This window comes from Xenopus laevis, chromosome 1L, assembly GCF_017654675.1.
Source record: "Xenopus laevis strain J_2021 chromosome 1L, Xenopus_laevis_v10.1, whole genome shotgun sequence".
Lineage (NCBI taxonomy): Eukaryota > Metazoa > Chordata > Amphibia > Anura > Pipidae > Xenopus > Xenopus laevis.
The window spans coordinates 75,655,308-75,668,063 of record NC_054371.1 but is presented as its reverse complement, the minus strand read 5'-3'; the positions used below and the strand labels follow the sequence as shown (position 1 = coordinate 75,668,063).

At 37.0% G+C, this 12,756-nt stretch overlaps 1 long non-coding RNA gene across 1 annotated transcript; it reads right to left on the bottom strand.

Moving 5' to 3' along the window:
- Positions 1 to 10,688: 10,688 nt before the first annotated feature.
- Positions 10,689 to 12,003, bottom strand: LOC121403065. Its single transcript, XR_005967021.1, has 2 exons — positions 11,220 to 12,003; positions 10,689 to 11,022 (listed from the first exon to the last, which is right to left on the bottom strand). It is a non-coding gene; the product is annotated as an uncharacterized LOC121403065 (long non-coding RNA).
- Positions 12,004 to 12,756: the final 753 nt, after the last annotated feature.

The window sequence follows — 12,756 nt, the reverse complement described above, 5'->3', positions numbered from 1 at the left end:
GAAGGTCTGGGCTGCTTCTCTGACTTCTAAGAAAAAATATATAATTAGCTGCATTAAATTTGTAATGATGAGACACTGGGACTTTGAAGAGTGTAACACTATTTTGTCCAGGCTCCTGCTGCTCCCCACAAGATATGCATTATTTACAACGCTCAGGTAGTCCCTCACTGTAACTGTTTCATTGCTGAGCTTCACAACAGACAGGTTACAATAATCTAAAAAAAACAGCAATCCAATGCAAAAAACATCCCTACCAGATCACCAGGCATAAACATGTAAAACATTGAATATTTATCAAGCGGTGCAGTAATTACTAGCCTAAGAATTCAGGGTTTGGCATAAAAAGCGGTGCAGTAATTACTAGCCAAATTACTTTTTATGTCAAAACCTGAATTCTTAGGCTAGTAATTACTGCACCTCATTTACAGGGATAGTAAGCGGGAGAAAAAAAAAGAGGGAAGATACAATGTAACAAAAAAATATAGGTAGTAAGGTAAACTTACCAATACTAACAGGGGGTCCAGTGGCTCAAGTCCCAGACCTTCAGCTTGGGGAGGCAATGTTAGACATGTAGATTTCAGTGGTAGACTGGCACAAAACTATAAAATAATGTAAAAATAAAGGTGTAATATTACAAAATTAAATACATGGATCATAAAGGAAAACACACACCTTTATAAATTTGCAGTTTATTTTCAATTACTTTCTTCGTAATTTTTCCTGCACAAATAATATTACACTGCTTGATAAATAGGCCCCTTAATAAGCCCTGGTAACTATAGGACAAACTTTACTAGTTGGGTAATAATTCATAATTTCCTTTGAGTCATAGAATAAAGAGTAACACAGTTCTTGCTTTTAAATCAATAATATATGCAATGTAACTAGCCGTAGTGAGAACACTTTGCGGGCCTTTTCAAAAGCTTTTGTGACAAGTTCAGTGATTACCCGATATTTTTCTTGCCACACCTACTGAGAAAGGGTGTATCCTAATTGCACATCCCTTCTGTCTAGACTCTGTAAAAAAAGATCCTATTTCTTTACAAAGTTCACAGTTTTTGCGATCCACAGAAGAGCTTGGAAATTAGAGAGAAAGGGGGAAGGGTGGGAGAATATAAAAATATATATCACACTGAAAGGAAAGAATTACCTAAATTGCAGATGGTGAATTATTATAACTTCCCATTAGAGTTTCACACAGAATTCTTATGTCTTTGAACACATTGTTGACAAGTTCAGCTCTAACAACTTTTTATATAGTTGTCACACGGACTGAATTCTGTCTATGGCTACAGATTGCTGCTTTTTCTAAACCTTTGCATCTTACATTTGAAAGGAAACTGGTCATTTTTATATTGCAGTGACTCTGCCAACTGAAACGCTACAGGTATAGGATCCATTGTTTGGAAACCAATGATCCAGTAAGCTCTGAATTACAGGAAGGTTGTTTTCCATAGACTCCATTTTAATTAGTAATTCAAAATTTTAAAATGTATTTTCTTTTCTTCTGTAATAATAAAATGTAATGAATCTATATTAAAGGGGTTATTTATTAAAATCTGAATGTTAAAATCACGAAAAATTTGATTTTTTTTTCTCACTGGAAAGCTTGAATTTTCAGAGGGGAAAAAAACATGAATTTTTCGAGATTTATTATACTCAATGCTGCAAAAAGCCCAAATCCAAAAATCTGCCATCTTAGACCTGTTGAGGTCATGTATAAGTAGGATCTTAATTTGAAGTTTTTGTGGTCTGCACTGGATTTAGCCTGGAAATCCAACTTTTTCAGGGGTAATTCAGAGAAAAAGCCTGTAAAATTAGTGATTCAGTTTTTCTCTCGTTTTTATAAAATTTTTCCATGATCTGATTAAAAAGTGTTTTTTTATTAACAAAAATCAGGCATGGGAGTTTGGTCATGGTTTTTTTTTATAAAATATGAGATAAATTTGGATATTAGTATATATAATATAATTAATCCTTGTTGGTGGAAAAACAATTCTATTTATTAAAATCCGAATGTTAAAATGTCAAAAAATTTAAATTTTCCTAAAGTTATTATACCCCAATGCTGCAAAAAGCTTGAATCGAAAAATACGCCATATCAGACCTGTCGAGGTCCTGTATAAGACAACGGGAGAGGCTATTACTGAATCTCAATTTCATGTTGTCATGGTCTGCTCTGGGTTTAGATTGAAAATCCAACTTTTTCTGGGGTTTCAGCAAAAACTCCAATAATTCAATCAATTTGTGGAAAAATGTCTGGTTTTGAGAGATACATTTGGATTTTAGTAAACAACCGCCTTAATGTTTAAATTAATTTTAGCAGATGTTCCCAGTTACAGAAATACCCATATCTGGAAAACCCCCTTAGCATTCTGGGTAACAGGTCCCATAAATGTATTATTTAGAGACGATATATGATAAAAGAAGTGAAAGCAACGTCAATTAAATGGAAATTAACACTTTAAACTTATTTTCTGGTATAAAGGGCATTCAGATATTTTAATGTAAGATTTGAAGGTAAGTTTGTGCAGCTGTTCCAATATTCAGAAATGGAAACAAATGTGCTGAATAAGTAAAATGAGTAGAGAGTGGTCCCCTACCCCATATTCACTCACTGATGGCACCACTAACAAGCCTAATGCCACTTCACCACCTCCATAATTGCCATTAGTATCAAAACAATATGCTAGTAGAGTTACTTGGTGGAAGGTTCACTTTTTGTTTGTCAGTGGTAGCAATTATATTTGAACTGACTTGTTAAAGTACGATATGATCAGCCCCAGCCCTAGTGTCCTCCAGCTAAAGACAATTCCCAGCAGCCCTTTCCTACTCCCACCATAAGTCTACAAGCCATCAATTAAATTTAGCGCTGTCTACATTTCATTGTTGTGAGAGTGAGCCATCAATCTCAGGTTCTTAGACCTGTCTGATACTGGTATAGCTTAAAGGGGTAGTAAACCCGGGTTCACTGCACTGCTCAACCAAACTTTACTCAGTAGTTGCTGGACTACAAATCCCAGAATAATGTAAGATATAGTGATGGTTGAGGTATGCTGGGAACTGTAGTCCAGCAACATCAGGGTTGTATTCTTAAAGCAATATTACACATTAAAACCTTTCCAAAACTTTTCCCCAAATCTTTTTCCAGCGTTAAACAAATCTATCCCCATGTCTGATTCCAGTGTCTTATAATGAAGACAAAAATAGTTTCTACATGTAAGATAACATCAAGATGCCTGACCTAGTGCTGGGAATCAGCATTCTCGTTAGTCAATTCTTTTGCATTGATAGTGAAGTTTTGATCATTCAAATTCTTGTTGGTAAATTTTCTTGAATCTATAATTACGTTTTTCAGCAACTTCTACTCAAAACCAGAGTCTGCTGTTGGACAGCATTACAGTTGGGTTTACAACCCCTTTCATTTGGTAGTTGGAGCTGAATTCCCAGAAGTGAAACACTTTCTACAGGTCCTACAATATTTTGGTAAATAGCATAAAATGTGTAAAACACGGAGCATCAGGAATTGGTGGTAAAATATCACTTTTAATAGTCCATTTAAAAACGTTCCAAAATGTACGTATATGACAAGGGGAACTATGCTTCTGATGAAGTGGCGAGACATGTGTAAAGCACAGATCCCCTTATATGTACATTTATGTAAATTTTACAGAAATTATTTGTAAGTATATGTGGCTTTTAATTTAGAAGAAATACACCCTTGTACTACATGTATTAGGGTTACACCCAACACATCATATTGGATTCAACTGAATACTAAACTTCCATAAAAGATTCTGCCATACATAAGATTTCAGAGAGCAGCCCTGGTATAGGCGCTTACTGGTTGAAAAGGACTTAGGAATGGAGGTCGGGATGCTTCTTGCTTTCTTCTGATCCGAGCTTGGGCAGATGTTGGAATCCCATGTTTCAGAAGCAAAGCTGACAGTGACATAGCTGATTAATGTAGTGAAATAATAAAGCAGTCATACATTGTCTTAACAGTGTTGTTTGTATGCATACTGCAAACATTTCATACAGCTATTACATAAGTCAGGCCAGAATGTGAAAAAAGGCTGTACCTACTATGATCAGGAATATTTCTGCTTTCCTTCAGCCCAAGCACACGTCTGTCACCACCAGATCATGATTTCCATATGTGCAGGAATGTGCAAACTGTGGCTCTAAAGGGCAGCTCTGTAGGCACCGAAGTGAAGCTTAGCAGGCGCTATTAAAATGCAATGGCAAATGCAGACTGCAGGTACATACGTTTTAATGAGTGACTTCTACTTCTCCCGGTCCTAAATCATGTTCAGCTTTACTAATAACAAAACATTACGAAATACATTTATTGCACTGCCCCCAGTTTATGTGCAAACTGTAGGGCAGTGCAATAAGAAAGAATGTCAGAACCCTTGAAACATTTGTATGCTGTTACACTCAAACTCTAATAATAATAATAATAAAGTAAATAAATTAACTGACTGCAGTAATTATTGCACAAATAAATCAGTGGCCTTTCCAGAGAAGAGCATGACGACACCCATTCTAGCACATACACAAGATTTTGGGAAGATTGAAAGTTTGATTTAATAGCAGTGCCCACAAAATGGTAGCTGCCTGCTTGCTGAGACTGTAGGGTTGCCACCTGTCCAGTTTTGGACAGCCTGGTTTTCAAAAGGGCTGCCCGGGTCAAAACTTTCCAAATTAGGAAAACCAGGCGGGACTCCCTTAGATTGGCCAATTGCAGATGCCATGTCATAGCTCTGCCCAATGACATCATTACTCTGCCTCTGCAACATCACCTAGACGTCAGCACCCCATCCCGTGACATCATCATCCTGCCCCCGCCCAGACTTATACGCTGGGAAAGGTGGCAACGCTATGTGACTGTGAATTCCAAAACTGAAGGAAACAATATTAAATATTTATATAGGGGCAAATTTCCTAAAGGGCAAAATGACGTCACGCTGGCGAAAATTCGCCAGCGTGACGTCATTTTGCGACTTTTCAGATTTACTAACGGGCGCTGGTGTAAATTCAGTAGCGACATATACTTCCATTGAAATTTCGGTTTGCTTGCCGAATTAACGATAGCGAAACTTCGCCATCATTCGGCGCCCTAGATGCAACTTCACATTTTAGTGAATTAACGTTGTCCTGGCAGATTTTCGCCTGGCTAAGTATGGCGATGTGAGCGGAGCTGTCGCTGGCGAATTTCCGCAGGTTAGTGAATTTGCCCCCTAGTGTCATTAAAGTTTACTTGGTTTAACTAACACCATAGAAAAGGATTTGGGGGCAGATTCACTAAAGGGCTAACTGGCCAAGGCTAGCATCCATTCCCCAGAAATCCCATCCACGGGTACATAGCCAATGTTTACTTGTCCACCTTAGACCAGGCAAACTGCTAAAAAGAAGCTACAACTTCCTCAGTCTTATATCAGTGACATCATATCCTGCATGCCGGAAATGAATTAAAGTTCTAAAAAAACTATGGCGACTTTTACTTTTTTAAAGTGGGATTGCCTTCAATGGTCCTAATTATTAAAGTTTTTTGTGTTAACATTTCCCCCAGACATTTGAGGGGCATGCCACATTTGTTTTAGGGTGGGCTCATGTGTAGGGCATTAGAGGATCTTTTTTGTCTTTATTCTGGTTCCTTGGACATAAGTAATAAAAAGTGGCCACTTTAAGAATTTTCAGCAACATCACTAATAAAGACGACCATACAACTTTAATGTACCTGCACTATTCAAATTATACCTAAGCATAAGAGGACTAGCAAAGTTTCGCTAGGCAGAAACGAACGCTGGCGAAATCGCTATAAAATGCTCGCACTGCCAATATAACGCTACCGAAAAGACTTTGCATTCTAGTCAATTAGCGTAGTGGTAACGAATTTGCGCCTGGCGAAGTGGCGTGAAGTGTGTCGAAGCATTCGCTGCCGGCCATTCGCACTTTAGTGAATTTGCCCCTTGGAAATATTTCTTAAGGTGACAGGCCCCCTTTATAGTTTTGAAATTCTATAACAGTTCATTTCTGGACTTATGGCCAAAAGTAATGTTCACTATTCCACCATTCCACAAAAAAAAAAATGTCAGCCTCCTATCTCATACCCAGAAAATGTTATTAAATAATAAACTGTGGAAGATTTGAATAAATCGAAATGAATAAGCCAGTCCCCTGCTTTTTTTGGATTTCAGCTCTGCACTATTTACTTGTGTATGTCAGCAGGACAGATTTATACATTCCACATATAATATACTTGTGGAGGCAGTGCTGAAATCTACAACCTGAATGCAAACATATTGCTCCTTAATTACTTCAAACAAGTGCTGTGTAATTTGAAAACCAGCAGAAGTAAAATGTATCCTTATTTAAAGCCATTTCCATCCATCATAGTCATTAAAATACTACACTGTACATAAAAGAGAATAATTCTTTATATACGTCCCATATATTTTTATGTTCCAGACAGTGATTAGCAGTTCCTTTTCTGCCCTTTCACATCGACCCCAGTTCCCATTCTTATTCCCTATTCTAATCTCAGTCTCAGATTTACTGTTATCGAAGGCCAGCTAAGTGCAAAAATCATCGTTTGAAGTGGGGGGCTTGCAAACGAATGTGCAAAGTTTGTCAATTTTATTACTTTTTGGGCACGAGAAGTGTAAGTAACTTGTCATTTTATTGAGCATTATAATCAGAGTTCCAGAGAATTTACAGAATTCCTTTACAAGTTTGTTTTTTGTTTTAAAGGGAAGATTTATTGACGCATAGTAACATTGTCATCTTATTAGCAGATTTATTACCTTCCTCTGCTTTTGTAAACCAAAGGGCCAAGCACTGGCAATCATGTGAAGAACTGAAACGCGGACTTGTGTGGTCTAGATAGTTTGTGTACAACAAACATTGTATATCATTTTATGTCAGCCTGATAAAATGTACCAAAATAAAGCAAACATCTGACTTGCTTGGCTTTAATTCTGGACTTAAATCCTATTGCATACACAATATTATGTATATACCATAACCATTTAGTTTGCCATTAAATATTTAAATAAATGGTTTCTATTGACCTCGCTCAGCAGTTGTGTTACTTTGTTGATAGGTTGCTATGGGTTACAAGAACTACACTTAATTACACAGACCCATACGCCTTCATACTTCCCTGTTCTTTTAAAACAAAATAAAATGACCTGTTTGATTTGACTTGAGATTGTACACACACATCTGTCCACCTAGTGGTCATTAATAGATTGCTATATATGACTGACTCCTACAGGAAATCTTGAAGCAAATAAAATGGTATTTTTACTAAGCTGATAATTTGCAGTTGGTCTTCTTTTTATTTGTTGTGGTTTGTATTGCTTTTCTATTGCCTCTCTCCAGTATCACAGACTGATTGAGGAGTAGAAGTAAACTTTTGCAGGAATTAATGAAAATTGCTTCTGTCTCTGATATTTGAATGGATTTAGTATTGTATAAATGACAATGAACAGGTATGGCACCTGACTGTTCAGGACCTGGAGTTTTTCCAGATAAGTGATCTTACCATAATTTAGATCTCCATACCTTAAGTCTACTAAAAATAATTTAAAACATAAATAAACCCAATAGGATTATTTTGCCTCAAATAAGGATTCGTTATATCTTAGTTGTGATCAAGTACAAGGTATTGTTTTATCATTACTGAGAAAAAGGAAATCATTTTTAAAAATGGGAATTATTTAATTAAAATGAGTCTGTGACCTTCCTTTAATTTGGATCTTTCTGGAAAATGGTTTTTACGGATAACAGACTCCATACCTGTAAAATGCAGGATAGTTGTGTGGTAATGTTAAGGTTTTGATTTTCCATATTTTTCCAAAAACGACATGCCTATTTAATGATTGAACCCAGAAGCCCTCAGTGAGGGGAGTATTCACATCAGAACCAAATTGCTACTAATGAAGTTGCCAAGCAGCATTTATGGAGGAAATTCTGAGGGAAATAGGATTTGCTGTCTCGTTTTTCATTAATATATAAAAGTAGACAATACCTTTGCAAACTCTACTCAGCCAATTCTAAAACCACTCAGCATTTGTGTACTAATGCTTCTTCAGGGATGAGTGATAATTTTTTAAATCTTTGATATTTCCCATGCTGATATACCCATTATTTAATCTCCCTTAGCTTATAAAACATTCTGATATCAAGAAACTTGATTCAGCTCTAATCAAGTTTATATGGAATGGGAAAAAAGCAAAGATTGCTCTCCATAAATTACGAGCTCCAGTTAAACTAGGAGGCTTAAATCTCCCCAATTTCAGAGCTTTCAATCTATCAGCCCTTACCAGATAGCTCATTGAGTGGATCTCTCAAGGTACAGTAATACATTTACAAATCCTGAGATTGAAGTTTTCCAAGAACCTTACTTTGATATTGTATCTGTTCTACATAGTACATGGAGTCGTATTCCTAGTGATTTTAAGAAGAATCCTCTTTTCCGAGACTCTATTTTTGTGTGGAAACATTTATTCTCTCGACAAAACTATAGTTATACACAAACTCCTTTTATACCGGCTAAGTTCTTACTCAAACCCCCAGATTTTCAAACGTTTTTATTTTATTGTAAGAGAAAATTACTAGTCTTAGTAAAAGATTTATTAGATCCACTCAATAGGGCTCTGTTATCTTGGTCAAGACTCAAAAAGAGCACAGGCTTCCTGAATCTGATATTATTACCTAGCTTGTCAATGTGGCCTTTCTCTGTTACATAATAATAGAAACTTTGTTTTGTCTGACCACAGGCTAGCTGAAGTTTTGGGAGAGTATTTGCAGATTCCTTCTTCAATTTCTATTAACTCTTTATCTAAAAAATTTTGGAACGATTATGGGTCAGACCCACACCCGTTACTTAAACTACCTCTTCTAGTCTGTATCATATTGTCCCAAGTGTGATGAGACCAATGTGTCCCTTTTCCACTTGTCCAAAGATTAGAATGTTTTGGAGGGAAGTCACCAGTTTTCTGAACATAAGTCTGAAAATAAAAATAAAATTTTCTCCAGTTTTTGCTTTGTTGCATCTAGATGAAAATAGGCTTTCTTCAATTTTTAATATAGAATTTATGTCACAAGAGAATAAAATATTGATAAATTTATTTTTAGCAGCCTCCAGGAAGGCATTATTTAATTTCTGGCTACAAAAGGAGCCCCCCTTATTGTCAGACATAATTTCTTATATGAACCAGCTTTGTTGGCAGGACGCTTTATTAGTAAAAAAAAGGAAATAATTCCAAAGAGTCTTTTAGACTTATATGGTCTCCTTACTTTGGGATCTGTGACTCCAGCACTAGAAGTCAAATATCTCAGTTCCTTCAATTGTAAATAGATTGCAAGTTTGGATAGTTGACACTTCCGAGGAAATGGACTTTTTTCTTTCTTTTCTTTTATGATTGTCTTTGCATCCACTGGTATAATTTGTTTTAGTTAGTTCTTGTTAATTTCTTTTATATTTTACTTCATTGTAAGTTCTAAATATTGTGTCATTATACTAATTTCAGCACATTTTCTTTTTCTGCATTCTACTTGTTGTCATATTGTCTTTATGGCTTATTGTGAAAAATCAAATAAAATATTTTAAACTGTGTAATAATGCTGATTTGTATATTAAACCTATAAGGCTTGCATCCTTCCGATCCGACGCAATGAGAGGAAGCACAGTTGGATGACGAATCGAATGTAATACAAATGTCGCATCTACAAACTGATTGCATAAGACACGACTGTCAGATGCGAACGCTGCATGTTGCGTCTTCAGCAGTGTCATGTCAGATGCAATCAGTTTGTAGATGTGCCATTTGTATTACTTACATTAGATTCAGCACATCCAACATGATGCCTGTGCTTCCTCTCATCGCGTCGGATCAGAAGGACGCGCACCATGTAGTTCCAGCATTAAGGGCACGCCTGGATTTGTATCAAGGCCACAAAGGCCCGGGCCTAGGGCGGCAAAATTTTAGGGGCGCAAGCCGCCCTGCAGCGTCCTGGGGGGCACTGGGTGCTCCTGTAATCAAAAGTGCGTTTGCGTACAGGAGGGGCTTACTTTGGGTACGCAAAGGATCCGGTGCTGGCCTCGGGGCGCCGCTCGCATAAATCCGGCCCTGCTTAAGAGTTATTAACAAATGCAGATGCAAGTGCAGTAACACTTAAATGGATGCAAACAATGTTTTTATTGCTGCTATTCATTAAAGGAGAAGTAAAGCTTAACTAAAGAAGTAGCTAGAAATGCTGTACAGTACATTATGTTTTGAGCTTCTGTACCAGCCCAAAACAACTACATCCCTTTAGCAGTAAAGATCTGTGTCTCCAAAGGTGCACCAGTAGCTCCCCATCTTTTCATGCTCTGTGCTGCTGTCACTTACTGAGCTTAGGGACCCACTCACAGTATATACATTATACATAGAATATAAATGTCACAGTATAAGGCTGATTAGTAATTAATACAGATAATTACTACCTGGGAGCACATAAACAAGTACAACTAGCACCATAATTTAATAATCAGCCTTGCAGCAATCAAGGTTGACTGGATACCGAAAAGTCTTTAAATAGTATTGCCCAGTCTTCTTGTGAGGCACCTCCGCCGTAGGTGCAAATAAGTAATCCACCAAAAAATAGAACACAAGAAGATAGGCGCTGAGGCAGGATTAACTGCTAAATCATCAGTGTTTATTTGCCAACACTACATGTTTCGAACCATAGAAGGCTCTTTGTCAAGTGTGGAGACAATCAGTGCATCATTACTTAAAAGGTGTTAGACAGGAAGTGACACAATATAATGGAAACGAACTTTCCAATTATTAACCCTTGCCTAAAAGATTAGTGAAAAAATTATTTAGAAAAACATACTGAAGCGTGACAATGTCCAATACAGATTTTTGTTTGGTACAAATAAAGTCTTTTGAAGCGTTTCAATGGTGTCTGTTGTGTGTCTTTACTTTTTGCGATAAGTCTTTAAGGTGGAAGTAGGAAAAACAGTGACTGTGAAGATAAAAATATCATAGGGAATAAAAAACAATTTATTATCCAGGTTTAGTACTGCCTAAAAAAGCCTACCAAGCCCTCTTTTCATCACAAATTCTTAACAACAGAGTTCCATTAGTACGAAATTACTAGGCCTTAAATGCCATTGGTTTATTATATATATGTTTAACAAATTTATTGAGCCCATACGTTACCATTAGAAGTTTTCAAACATATCTTGGCTATTAATACTGATCAATATCTGGAAGAGAAGAGTAATGCACATATTAGGACCGTTTATAAAGAACTTTTTATAAGAAACTTTTTACGCTCCAAGACTCATTCAAGCCTTTTGGATTCATAGTGTTTAGTTTCTTAATCCAGTACATTTCCCGTTGTAACAATTTGGTTTTCACATCCCCTCCCCTAGGAGGGTTTTGCACTACTTCTAGTACAAGCCATTTCAACTGATTGACATTGTGTTTCATTTCTGCGAAGTGCCTCGCAACTGCTGTATCTGTGTAGGTGTCTTTTTTATAATTTCGGATATACCCTCGATGTTCCTTAATCCGTATTTTTATTTGCCTAGCAGTTTGCCCTACGTATGCCATTCCACACGGGCATTTAAGTAGGTAGACTACGTTGCATGTGTCGCATGTTGCATAATTTTTTAAAAACAAGGGGGTGCCATATAAGGGGTGATTAACCCTATCTCCCTTGATAATAGATGCGCAACACACACAATTAAGGCAAGCAAATGTTCCCTTTTTAGGTTTTCCCAAAAATCTTTGTGTGCTGCTCTTTGGGGGGTCAATTTCAGATGGGCATAATATGTCCCGTATGCACTCGCCCCTTTTATAGCTAAACATAGGATTATTAGGGTAACACTTCCCTATTGTTCTATCCTGCTGGATAATGGGCCAATATTTTAACACAATTTTTTCTATGGCTTTACTATGTGACCCATATGTAGAAACAAATGGTAAACTCTTTTTCTCTTCTTTTTGTTTTCTCTTCTTTTTTGGTTTTATACATTAAAAGGTCTTTTCTATCGACTTTGTTAGTCTCTTGTATACAATTATGTATTTGCTTGCGATTATAGCCTCTATCTAGAAACCTTCCTCTCAGTGTTTCCGTGGCACTAATCAGGCTCCCTGTGTTTGAGGATATCCTACGAGCCCGTAGGAACTGCCCTCTAGGGATAGCCTTAATTATATTTGGTGCGTGAAAGCTGTTAGCATGTAAGACATTGTTCCTGTCAGTCTCCTTACGATACAGGCTGGTGCATACTTGGCCCTCCACAATTTCAAGGTGTACATCCAAAAAATTCAGCGTTTTACCTCCTACTTCCAATGTAAATTTAATGGTGTTATGTGCCTTGTTTGCTTCATTTACCATTTCATGGAAGATATCTAGGGGGCCTTTCCACAGAATCAAGACATCATCGACATATCTATAATATTGGTATATGTACCGCTTAAAGCGACTTTCTAAGAATAATGTTTTCTCTAAATGGTACACAAACAAATTGGCAAAAGAGGGTGCTACCGCAGCACCCGTGGACGTGCCCTGGCGTTGCCAGTAAAACTCTCCAGCAAACCTGAAGTAATTTCTTTGTAGTACCATTGTAAGGGAATCAAGTATAAAGTATATGAGGTGTGGAGAGAGATTAGTTTCTAAAAGGGCTTCTTCCACCACCCTTAACCCCTCATTCTGTGGTATAGATGTATACAGGCTCTGTATGTCTATGCT